The 10,138-nt window shown below is 44.6% G+C and overlaps 1 long non-coding RNA gene across 1 annotated transcript; it reads left to right on the forward strand.

The window, feature by feature from the left end:
• Nucleotides 1-3,082: 3,082 nt before the first annotated feature.
• LOC140582426 (uncharacterized) lies at nt 3,083-5,706 on the forward strand. The gene is made up of 2 exons (XR_011985395.1): nt 3,083-3,277; nt 3,728-5,706. It is a non-coding gene; the product is annotated as an uncharacterized lncRNA (long non-coding RNA).
• The last annotated feature ends 4,432 nt before the right edge of the window (nt 5,707-10,138 follow it).

Genomic DNA, 10,138 nt, shown 5'->3' on the forward strand with positions numbered 1-10,138 from the left:
AATTCCTAAATCTATAACATACCCTAAAAAGTCATAATAATAATGATATTGATCGCTCAACCATTCTTGTATGTATGTGCAAGTGCAGGTGTGACCTGATTTGTCATTGGATGTGCTGGCATATGATGCCGTCAGGGGAGGTGACAGCACCCCCCCCCCCCCCCCCCCCCAGGCCCAAGGCGAAGGCAGGAGAACCAGGCAACCGAGGCCACCCTACCGCCCCCCCGGCACAAGGGCCCACAGCCACGCATCCCAGAGACAACCACCCGCCCAACCCGAGAGGGAGCCCGCGAGGGACTAAGGGGGCGCCAACCCCCGCACAGGGAGGCCCGCAGAGGGAGGACGGGCGGCGAGCCCCCCAGCCCCACTCGCAACCCCCCCACCGAGGCACGCGGGTCCAGGGCCAAAGGGCCCCACCAACCAGGACCAACCCCCCCCCCGGCGGACGGCCCCCTACACACCGGAGGGGCCCCAGCCCGTCCCCCGGCAGGACGGGCCGCCGCCCACCGCAGCGACCCGGCACGCCTCCCCCCCAACACTGCAGGACGATCCAAGGGGGGCCCATACAAAGAACCCCCCCCCCCACCCGGGAGCGGACCCGCGGCGACCGGCAGACCCCCCGCCCAGCCCAAACCGAACCCCGCAATCTGCCTAGCAGGGCCCAGAGCGTCCCAAGATTCCCCGGACCGCCCGCCAGGGCCCCACCACGGCGCAGCAGAGCCAAGCACCACCCGGCCCGCAGCCCAAGAGAGGAGGCCGCCCACACCCGCCAGGGCCGCCCGAACCCCCCCATGATGGGTCTTCCACCCGGCGGGCCACCCCCCCCGCACAGGGCCAGAGACAGAGAGTTAGGGGGGGCTCCTCAGCCCCCATCCCCTCCCCGACCCATGTTGGTGTGAAGTGTGCATGTACATGTGTGAGAGAGTTGTGTGTTTATGTCTACAATGCATTAAAATTAGTGGGTGCAGTTCGGGTATGAGGGCTCCACCGCTGGCAGACGGCAGAGCCCCACCTGCCTCAACCCACCTCCTCAGCCCTAGTGTCATGTGGTGTCTAACATGCAAGTAAAAATTCTCGGCGCACCTCCCCACCGCCCCTCAAGGCCCTAGTGTTGTGTGAAATGTGATGTTGGGCCCAGGGGAGCAATAAGGGTGTGCCAGGAGTGGGCCCCCCCCCGACTGGAATCCCCGACTGGCCCCAATTAGTCCCCATCCCCGACCCCGCACAGCCGGCAGGGACGGCCAACCGAGGTGTTCAGGGGCGCCACAAGCAGCCCGGCAGTAGGGAACCGCCCCCCCCCCCCCCCCCCCCAGGCGCAGACCGGGAGAGACCCACCCCACCACGCCCGATGAGACCCCAGCTAGCAGCCAAGGACGGGACAACCCCAGACCCCCCGGCAAACGGGGAGCCGGTCCAGCCAGGCGGGGTGAGGTCCCCAAGCAGGCAGAGTGAGAGGGAGGGTGGGATGGGGTGCCCTAGGTGTGTAGATGAGTCTTCACAAATCCTTTGCCAGAATTCGTTGACCGGTGTGCAATACCAGAAAGCATGCAGGTAATTATCTGGTGCATCCTTCTTACAAGTTAGGCATATGTCAGTATCTCTGATACCCATCTGGAACATCCTCTGCCCTGTGTAGTGTGTTCTGTGTAAAATTTTGTACTGTAATAGCTGCAGGTTGGAGTTCTGATTCATTCGAAAGGTATTCAAGCAAATTTGCCTCCAGAAGTTAGTGTCTGGATTGATGAGCAAATCCCTTTCCCATTTGTGGGTAGGGAGTGAGAGCGTTGTATCAGATTCTGCTAGATGCACGTAAATCCTAGACAGTAGTTTTTTAGTTGGAGTTATTAAAAAGTTTGCTATTTTTGGTGAAAGCTCCAGATCTAATTGCTTACGGCACCATCTATTATGTATTATTGATTTAAGTTGAAGATATTCTAAGTATTTGTTTTTCTCAATGTTATAAGTTTCTGTAATTTTGTCAAATGATATCATGCAATTGTCTTGGATTATATGTTCGAGGCGCTTGATTCCTTTATTATGCCAAGCCAGGAAGTTTAACACTTTTTTTATTTAACAGGATGTCAGGGTTGTTCCAGATGGGTGTCAGTTTGCATGGGACCAGTGAAATTTGGTTCATTCTATTTGGTTCACTGAGAACTGTTTATAAGCTATCATCAGTCCAAGGAGTGACGCCGATGTTTCCGTTCTGCCTTATTTGCTGTAACTGTAGTTCCGCTTTTTGCCAGCAGGCTGCGCACAGACAGCGTTTCTGTGGGCAGCACATTGTATGTTGTTAGATTAGTATTTCATAACTGGACTGCAGGACATTGCGTAAAATCATTTTCTGCAGTAAGTATTGGAGTGTTTATAAAGGATCTTTTTAAAAAAATAAATAAATAAGTTTCTCACAAACACCTCCATTCATGACTGACTGAAATATCAAGGATGAAAGTGATTAGGATCAGCTCAGAGAGCGCATGCCGAGCTGTTGCTAAAGTAGCAGCAGTCAACTTTAAACCAATGTTAAACAAATACTAGTTAATACTGAAAACAATCAGTCATTAAAATTAAACAGCTTGCTAAGCTGTGTTTCCTTTAACAATATAAATGTTATAGATAAATGGAAACCCCACGCTCTCCGCGAATATTAATCACCAAGATTTATAAAAACCGCCACTGTACTGAAAAATAACGTTGCTTATGAATGTTGGCAAGTAAAAAAGTATTTGTACTTTGTGATCAAGTGCCATTCTTGGCACATCACACAACGACGAAATGTGTCCTCTGCATTTTAACCCATATGTGACATATTAGTGGGCGGCTATATTATTTAGCTTCATTCTTAAAATAATAATACTAATACCAAAAATAATAATAACAAAACCATATGAAGCCAGGTCTATAAAGCTAAAGTACCATAATGATTTGAAGCTATTATAGAGCGTAATTTGTAAAGAGGGAGACATGAACCTTACAATAAGTGTGTGTATACCAAAGTGGGCAGCTGTCTCTTTAAGACGTTCCTGAGTGCCGAAAGGTAGGGTGGGAGTTTTTTTTCCGGCGGGCTTTTCTAGACGGAGGAAGGCGGGTAAAGAGAGCGGAAAGAAGAGTGAACGGCAACTTAGAGAAATAAACGTATATATCTACATATATATATATATATTTGTGTAGATATCAACGTTTAGAGCACTGTTTATTTTTTTTGGCCGAAGCATACAATTGCAGCAATTAGTGGATAGAAAGATTTTGGTGCAATTGCTCTCTTTTGGATATCCTGGTAGGTCAATTTACCTGTTTGGTTAAATGTTAAGGAAAATATAGATATAGGGATCATTAGTGTGAAGGAAAAACAGTCAGGATATGAATGTGAACCTTTGTTGATTGTGTGGTTGATTATTTTCTTTGCTAATGTATCATTTTTTGTAGTTGTATGTAAAATGCTAAAGCTACCTATAAGGCTACTTGCTAATTGATCGGAATACGTTGACTGTGATATGGTGTTATTCAGTTTAGCCACCCTGTTAGTACCATTGCAGGTTTAAATGTTTATAATGTGCATATATAAATATATACATGTATATGTGTATATTAATGTTATTCAGGAAATCTGTATAGTATGGCCTAATGTGGATCTGAGATTGCGCTGTATGTTAATGGATGATGGAAAAAAATATAATTTTGTGTGATGTTTAAATAAGACATCTAACTCTCTGTACTTTGTGTGCAGACTGTTTTTTTTTGGATTTGATTCCGTTCCGAATTCAGTATTTTTTCGACCAAGGAAGATCGCTTGTTTCACAGAGTCGCCCCCTCTGCGTTGAACTGCGCAATGCAACAAGTTTTTTGCAACTGGAGATTTTTTTCTTTCCCAGCGCTTTGTGAAGACATCCTGAAGTGTTGCAACGGGGGTTGCTATAAATGGCAACGCCTCTGCAAAGGTCGGGAGTGGCATCCACCTCCCCAGTGGACACGGGGATCACGGGGATCAGTGGGTGGCAGTTTGGGAGAAGATTGCAGCCCTCGAAGACGAGGTGGACCGTTTACGGTCTGAGATCTCCCAGCTTGCTGGTGCCCTGACTGACCCAAATATGCCCCGGAGCAGTTCGGAGACCACTGGGACTCTTATAGTCCCCACTTCAGCTCCAAGCTGTTTCCCACCCCCTCCTCCTCCTCCACCGCCTCCTCCTCCTCCGCCTGCTAATATCCAGGGCCCGAAGCAGAAGACGAGTCATCGTCAGGGAAGTGGCGCAGGACCCACCAATGGCCCCAACATGGTGGATGTTCTGGCGGAGCTGCCGCACATTAAACTGCGCCCAGTGATGAGGTCGCCAGGTGGGACGCCAGTGACGAGGAGGGGACTGACGCAGGGGACGCCCATGCCCTCAGAGGACTTTGCTGCCATCTTAGCAGAGGCTCTGAATAGGGCTGGGCGATAAAACGATTACGATATGTATCGCGATAGACACGTGATCGATATCAATAAAAAATGTGTTCGATAAAACGTTCGATATTTTTTATTCTTCGTCGGAAGAAAACAGAGGTTGCGAAGCTAGTTTGGATCCGAACAGGTGTTCCGGGCAATTCGGTTTCCCTATGTTTCCCCTGTCTATCGGGAAATAATGTTTCCCCTAATATTAAATCAAAGAGGTATGTGAAATGTCTGAAAATCACTCAAGTACATTATTACATGTGAATACTGTATTGTTATTAGTACCGAGGCCCAGAGTTGCTGTATACCTGTTTTAACAGGGGGGAACCAAATATCCTGGATGTCAGGAAATAATGTTTCTCCTAATATTTAGGCAAATATGTATGTGGGATGTCTGAAAATCACTCAGGTACAGTATTACATGCGAATACAGTAGTTCGTCACGCATAATATAGTCTTATAAGAAATACTATACCGTTTTCATCAAGAAATATCTCTATCCAGCGAATTAAATACTTTCATTTATTATCAGTAAAAACAAAAAACATGTGATGTTTTAAAATATGTGGCTTGTTTACCTCAAGAGCTTCGTAAAAAGACATGAAAACAACAGCGAAACCGTGTACAAATCAGCGCGCGACAGGGGAAACATAGGGAAACTGAATTGCCCGGAACACCGGAAACGCAGCTGTCATAAATGGTCGTAGCACAGCAAAACAACTGCTTTATGGAAGTTTTGCCGGTTTTTTGTGAATCACTGTGACCCTTCCCTAACGCCGCTCGCCCCCCGTCTCCTGAATATTAAGTTATAGGTCTGTATCCTTTCGGTTTGTATGTGTCATGTTGTCCGGTTTTTCGCGTATCCCGTGTTTCGTTTCGAGTCTGCCGTGTCTTTTGTTTCCCCTTCTCTCTTTCCTCTCTGTGTTTATGGCGCACTTCCGGGTTCCGGCTCCCTACGTATCGCGTCTTCCTCGTTAGTGTTTGCATGTGTGTCTTTTCCTAGCACAAAACCTGGACTGAAAATATACTTGAATAGTTCAACTTCAAGTATGATTAGAGTAAGAATAACTTGAAGAGTTACTTTTTCATATTTCTGCAGGTTTTATATTTCAAACAATGTTACTGTACTGTATCAGGTTTGTTTTTTTATATTACAGATGTACTGTATCTCAGTCTACGTCAGTTTTATTTATGTTTACAAAACACTGCACATATTTTAAAAACACTTTATTTTCCATGGTTGTTGACATGTTTAAAATAAAAATGTTTAAATGTAATATATTTTTCTCCTGGTCTTTATTTTAAATGGGTCATAAAAAATGTCAATAATTATCGATATCGACCGATATGAAACACTCATATCGTGATACAGTTTTCAGTCATATCGCCCAGCCCTAGCTCTGAAGAAGAAGTTCAAGCAACAGATCCACTCTGATGAGTAGGAGCAGCAGGCCTCTGAGCCCTTAAACTTTTTTTACTTAAACTTTTTTTACTTATAACATTTTTATACTTGTAACATTTTTAAACATAACATTTTTATACTTATATCTTTTTTTATACTTAAGATTTTTATACTTATATACTTTATATACTTAAACTTTATATACTTATACTTTGTGTACTGATTCTATATACTTATTAATAAATAATATATTTATATCACTTATTTTTAAAAGAGTTGCTGATTTTGTAATACTGCTGCAGCATTCTCCACATGCTAATCACTGCCCCACATCGAATTGGCACTTTGATCTGCCACATATCACTTCACTACCCCCTGTTGAATGTTGCATCGTATGTTGTTAGATATCTCGTAGTAGTAAGTACTTCATTATTAGGCTGCACAATATTGGAAAAGATGTATTTCTGCAATGAGTATTGCAGTATTTATTTAAATTTAAAATGCTTAAAACAAACCAAATTCTCACAAACACATCTATTCATGAGTGATTTAAACGGCAAGGATGAAAATGATTAGGATTAGCTCTTGCCAAAATAGGGCTTGTAAACTTTTGTGGTAGTCAGAATTAACCCAAAGAACTATGACTCTATAATCCTCTATAATCACTCTCACTCTGTCACACTTGAATCAAACTCCAGACCTCGCATGTAATGTGTGGGGGAGGATTAGGTGGACTAATGAAATCGTGGTTCCGGATGAGGTAGTGTTCTCAGAAGAGTGCCGGTCAGAGCACTGGGATCACAGCCAAGGTGGGTTTAAGGTTTTTACTCGCAATTCTGTGGTTACAGCCCAGCAACTAACAATAGGCACCATCCAATCCAATATGTGGGCGTGGTTCTGAAATAAACCAATAAAGGGAATAACGACTGAACATTCTGGAAAAGGTAAGCGAATTATGGTAGTTTCAAATATGTCCACAAGATGGCACTGAAGGATTACCAGTAAACTATATAATAAGTTGGAGGTGCTCCTTTAACTTGATTAATAGCAATAAGAAATTATAATTACCACATACAAATGCTGACCCACGACAAATTGCTACATCAACGATAACAGGGCATGTAAATCCAACAAGCTGCCATATACGCAATCTAGTAACACTACACCGATACTGCGCATACAGAAAGAAATCAACTACATTAAAAGTATAGAAAACATTACTTACTGAACATCATACACGCACACCCGTAATCACGGACAGAAAATGAACTACCAAACGAGAGGGGCACATAAGATAATAACTATGAAATGTCTCTGGAGCGCAGGTGAACTTCTGGAACTCTTGCTCTTTGGAGGCTGCGACCAGGCAAGCAGTGTGCCGTAAAACGATCCAGCGCTGCTGCAGACTGACGTAACTCCCAATTCCGCTTCCATCTTAACATAATGAGCAAAGTTTTCTTCTTTATTCAGCAATCCAGCATAGTGTTCCAGCCACACTCGGGTACAATGCGCAATGCACCCCGCACCCAGAAATCAGCAGGTTAATATACTATAAGACGAATTCCCCTATATGGACTTCTAAGTCCTGATTGGTTACCAAACATCTGCAAACCAGGTTTCGACCATACAACAAACATAATACGCCACTATTGGTCTACTTCAAGGATGTTCAGCTTCCAATCCTCGTTAGGCCTAGGCCTCCTATGAGTCCCACACATAAGCCTGTCTATCCAGCCTAGGAAGGAGGGCAAAAACCCTAAACATTAGGGAAATTCCACTCCCAACCCAGCAAAAAGGTGCAACCCCCCCTTCGGTGTCCATGGCTGGCATGGCTCACAATGCTATCAGTAAGGGAAACCCCAACCCTATATTACCTAAATAAAGACTTCCGCGTAAACATATACAACCCTTATGGATACATAACTTGCTTGTGTGTTCAAATGCTACCATACAACAAACTGCATCTAGCATAGTATAGCAGCTACATTTCAAGGCTTCCTGCAGGTCCCCTTTCTCCCCCGGCGATGTTCCCTTCAGCCCAGTTCTCCAAGGTCTGTGGCCTGCAAAGCTGGTTCCGTGCAGGTGGCTGTGAGTCAAGGACACACGGCACCATCCCCAAAACAACAAAACCTGAGACACAAGAACAATCCTACAATGCCTCCCAACCCTGGCCTACCATCACTTTAAATTTCCCTTCCACACTTTGAACTAATGTTAAACATATACTACATAATCCTGAAAAGGAGCGGTCACTAAAATTAAACAGCTCGCAGATCTTCACACTGCAAGAAATGCAAAGATGGAGAAAGCGAAGAACAGTGAGAGTACGCCACTGCCTATGGTGTCCTTGTCGACCCTTATGAAATGCCAGCAAACACATGGACAAGGGATCCCGATGCGCTACCTTGGCTTTCTTATGGGGACACTGTCAACCACCTAGTGTCTGTCATTAGTGCGTACACTTTTAAAGAGTTTAAAAACTACAAATCTCTTGAAGCGCACAAACAGTTCACAGCTGGCTGGGCACATTGTCATCGTCAAGGATTTTAGGCATGTTTATTTATATAGCACAATTCAGGCACAAGGCAATTCAAAGTGCTTTACAAAGACAAGGATACAATCACATTAAAACTTCAAAATCACATTTCAAAGATAAGTGAAAAAGAAATAATAATGAAAATAAATAATTTTATTAATCAATTACAATGAACACATAGATAATAATAAGAAAAAGCCAAAACAAATAAATAGGTGACTGAAAAGATGTCACATTTTAATGACAGAAAATGACTGGTGCTGCACTAGGAAACTCTGACCATGCAACAATTTATCTAATTCCAGCATACAGACAAAATCTGAAAACTGCTAAACCTGTCGTTACTAGAGTGAAACACTGGACATGCGGAGCTGTAGAGCAATTAAAATCATGCTTTGACTCGACAGACTGGAATGTTTTCAAAACTGCTACTAACAGCGTGGATGAATACACGGACACTGTAACATGGCACATAAGCTTCTGCGAGGACTCTCGCATTCCCAAAAAGTCTGTTGTCAGCTATAATAATGACGACCCATGGTTTACAACTGAACTCAGGCAGCTTCATAAAACAAAAGATGAAGCCTACAGGAGTGGTGACAAAAACCTGTTCAAATTCTACTGCGGGTTTGAAAAGCCACATTCGCGCATCATACAGCCCTCACCTTTTCAATGGCCTTCTTCACACCTGGGTACCTTCCCAGGAGAATCAACGACAGAGATGTAAACAAGATCTTTAGGAGTCAGAATACAGGGAAAGCTCCTGGTCTCCCCAGCCACTCTGAAGCACTGTGCAGATCAACCATCACCTGTCTTCACAGATATTTTCAATTAGTCACTGGATCTTTGTATCTTAAATCATCCACAATAACACCTTTTCCAAAGAAACCCAGAGTCTCTTGCTTCAGTGACTACAGACCAGTGGCTCTCACATCAGTGGTAATGAAGGCTTTTGAGAGACTTGTGCTGTCATACCTTAAAACCATCACAGACCCATCGCTTGACCCTCTATAGCACAGGTGTCAAACTCCAGTCCTGGAGAGCAAGAGCCCTGCACATTTTTGGGTTTCCCCTCATTTAACACACCTGATTCAACTCCTTGTGCTAATTACCACACAGCTCTTGAGCTGAATCATTAGTGGTGGAACAGGGAAAGAACTAAGCTACACAGGGCTCTGGCCCCCCAGGACTGCAGTTTGACACCCCTGCTCTATAGTCTGCCTACAGAACCAACAGACCTGTGGACGATGCAGTTAACACTGGACTACATTTCTTGCTCCGACACTTGGAGTGCCCTGAGACATATGTTAGGATTCTGTTTGTGGACTTTAGCTTTGCATTTAATACTATTCTATCGGAGCTAATGCGGACTGAACTCTCACAACTGTCCGTGCCTGATCCAAAATAACATGTTATAACCACGATGGCCCAGTTTTACGCTACAATCATTGAGTCCATCCTTAGCTCCTCCATCACAGCCTGGTTTGGATCAGCCACTGAACGAGACAAGGCCAGACTGCAACACATCATCCACTCAGCAGAGCGAATAATCAGCAGTAACCTGCCTACCCTCCAGACACTGTACATCACCAGAACCAGGAAACGGGCATACAAAATCTTTGAGGACCCATCTCACCCTGCTCACCACGTCTTTAAAGCCTTACCCTCCAGGAGAAGACTCATGGCAATCAGAACCAAGACCACAAGACACGCCAAGAGCTTCTCCCCTCAGGCAGTCTCTCTCATTAACCAAGCCAGTCTCTGACTGGAC

This window comes from Paramormyrops kingsleyae, chromosome 24 (genome assembly GCF_048594095.1).
Source record: "Paramormyrops kingsleyae isolate MSU_618 chromosome 24, PKINGS_0.4, whole genome shotgun sequence".
Lineage (NCBI taxonomy): Eukaryota > Metazoa > Chordata > Actinopteri > Osteoglossiformes > Mormyridae > Paramormyrops > Paramormyrops kingsleyae.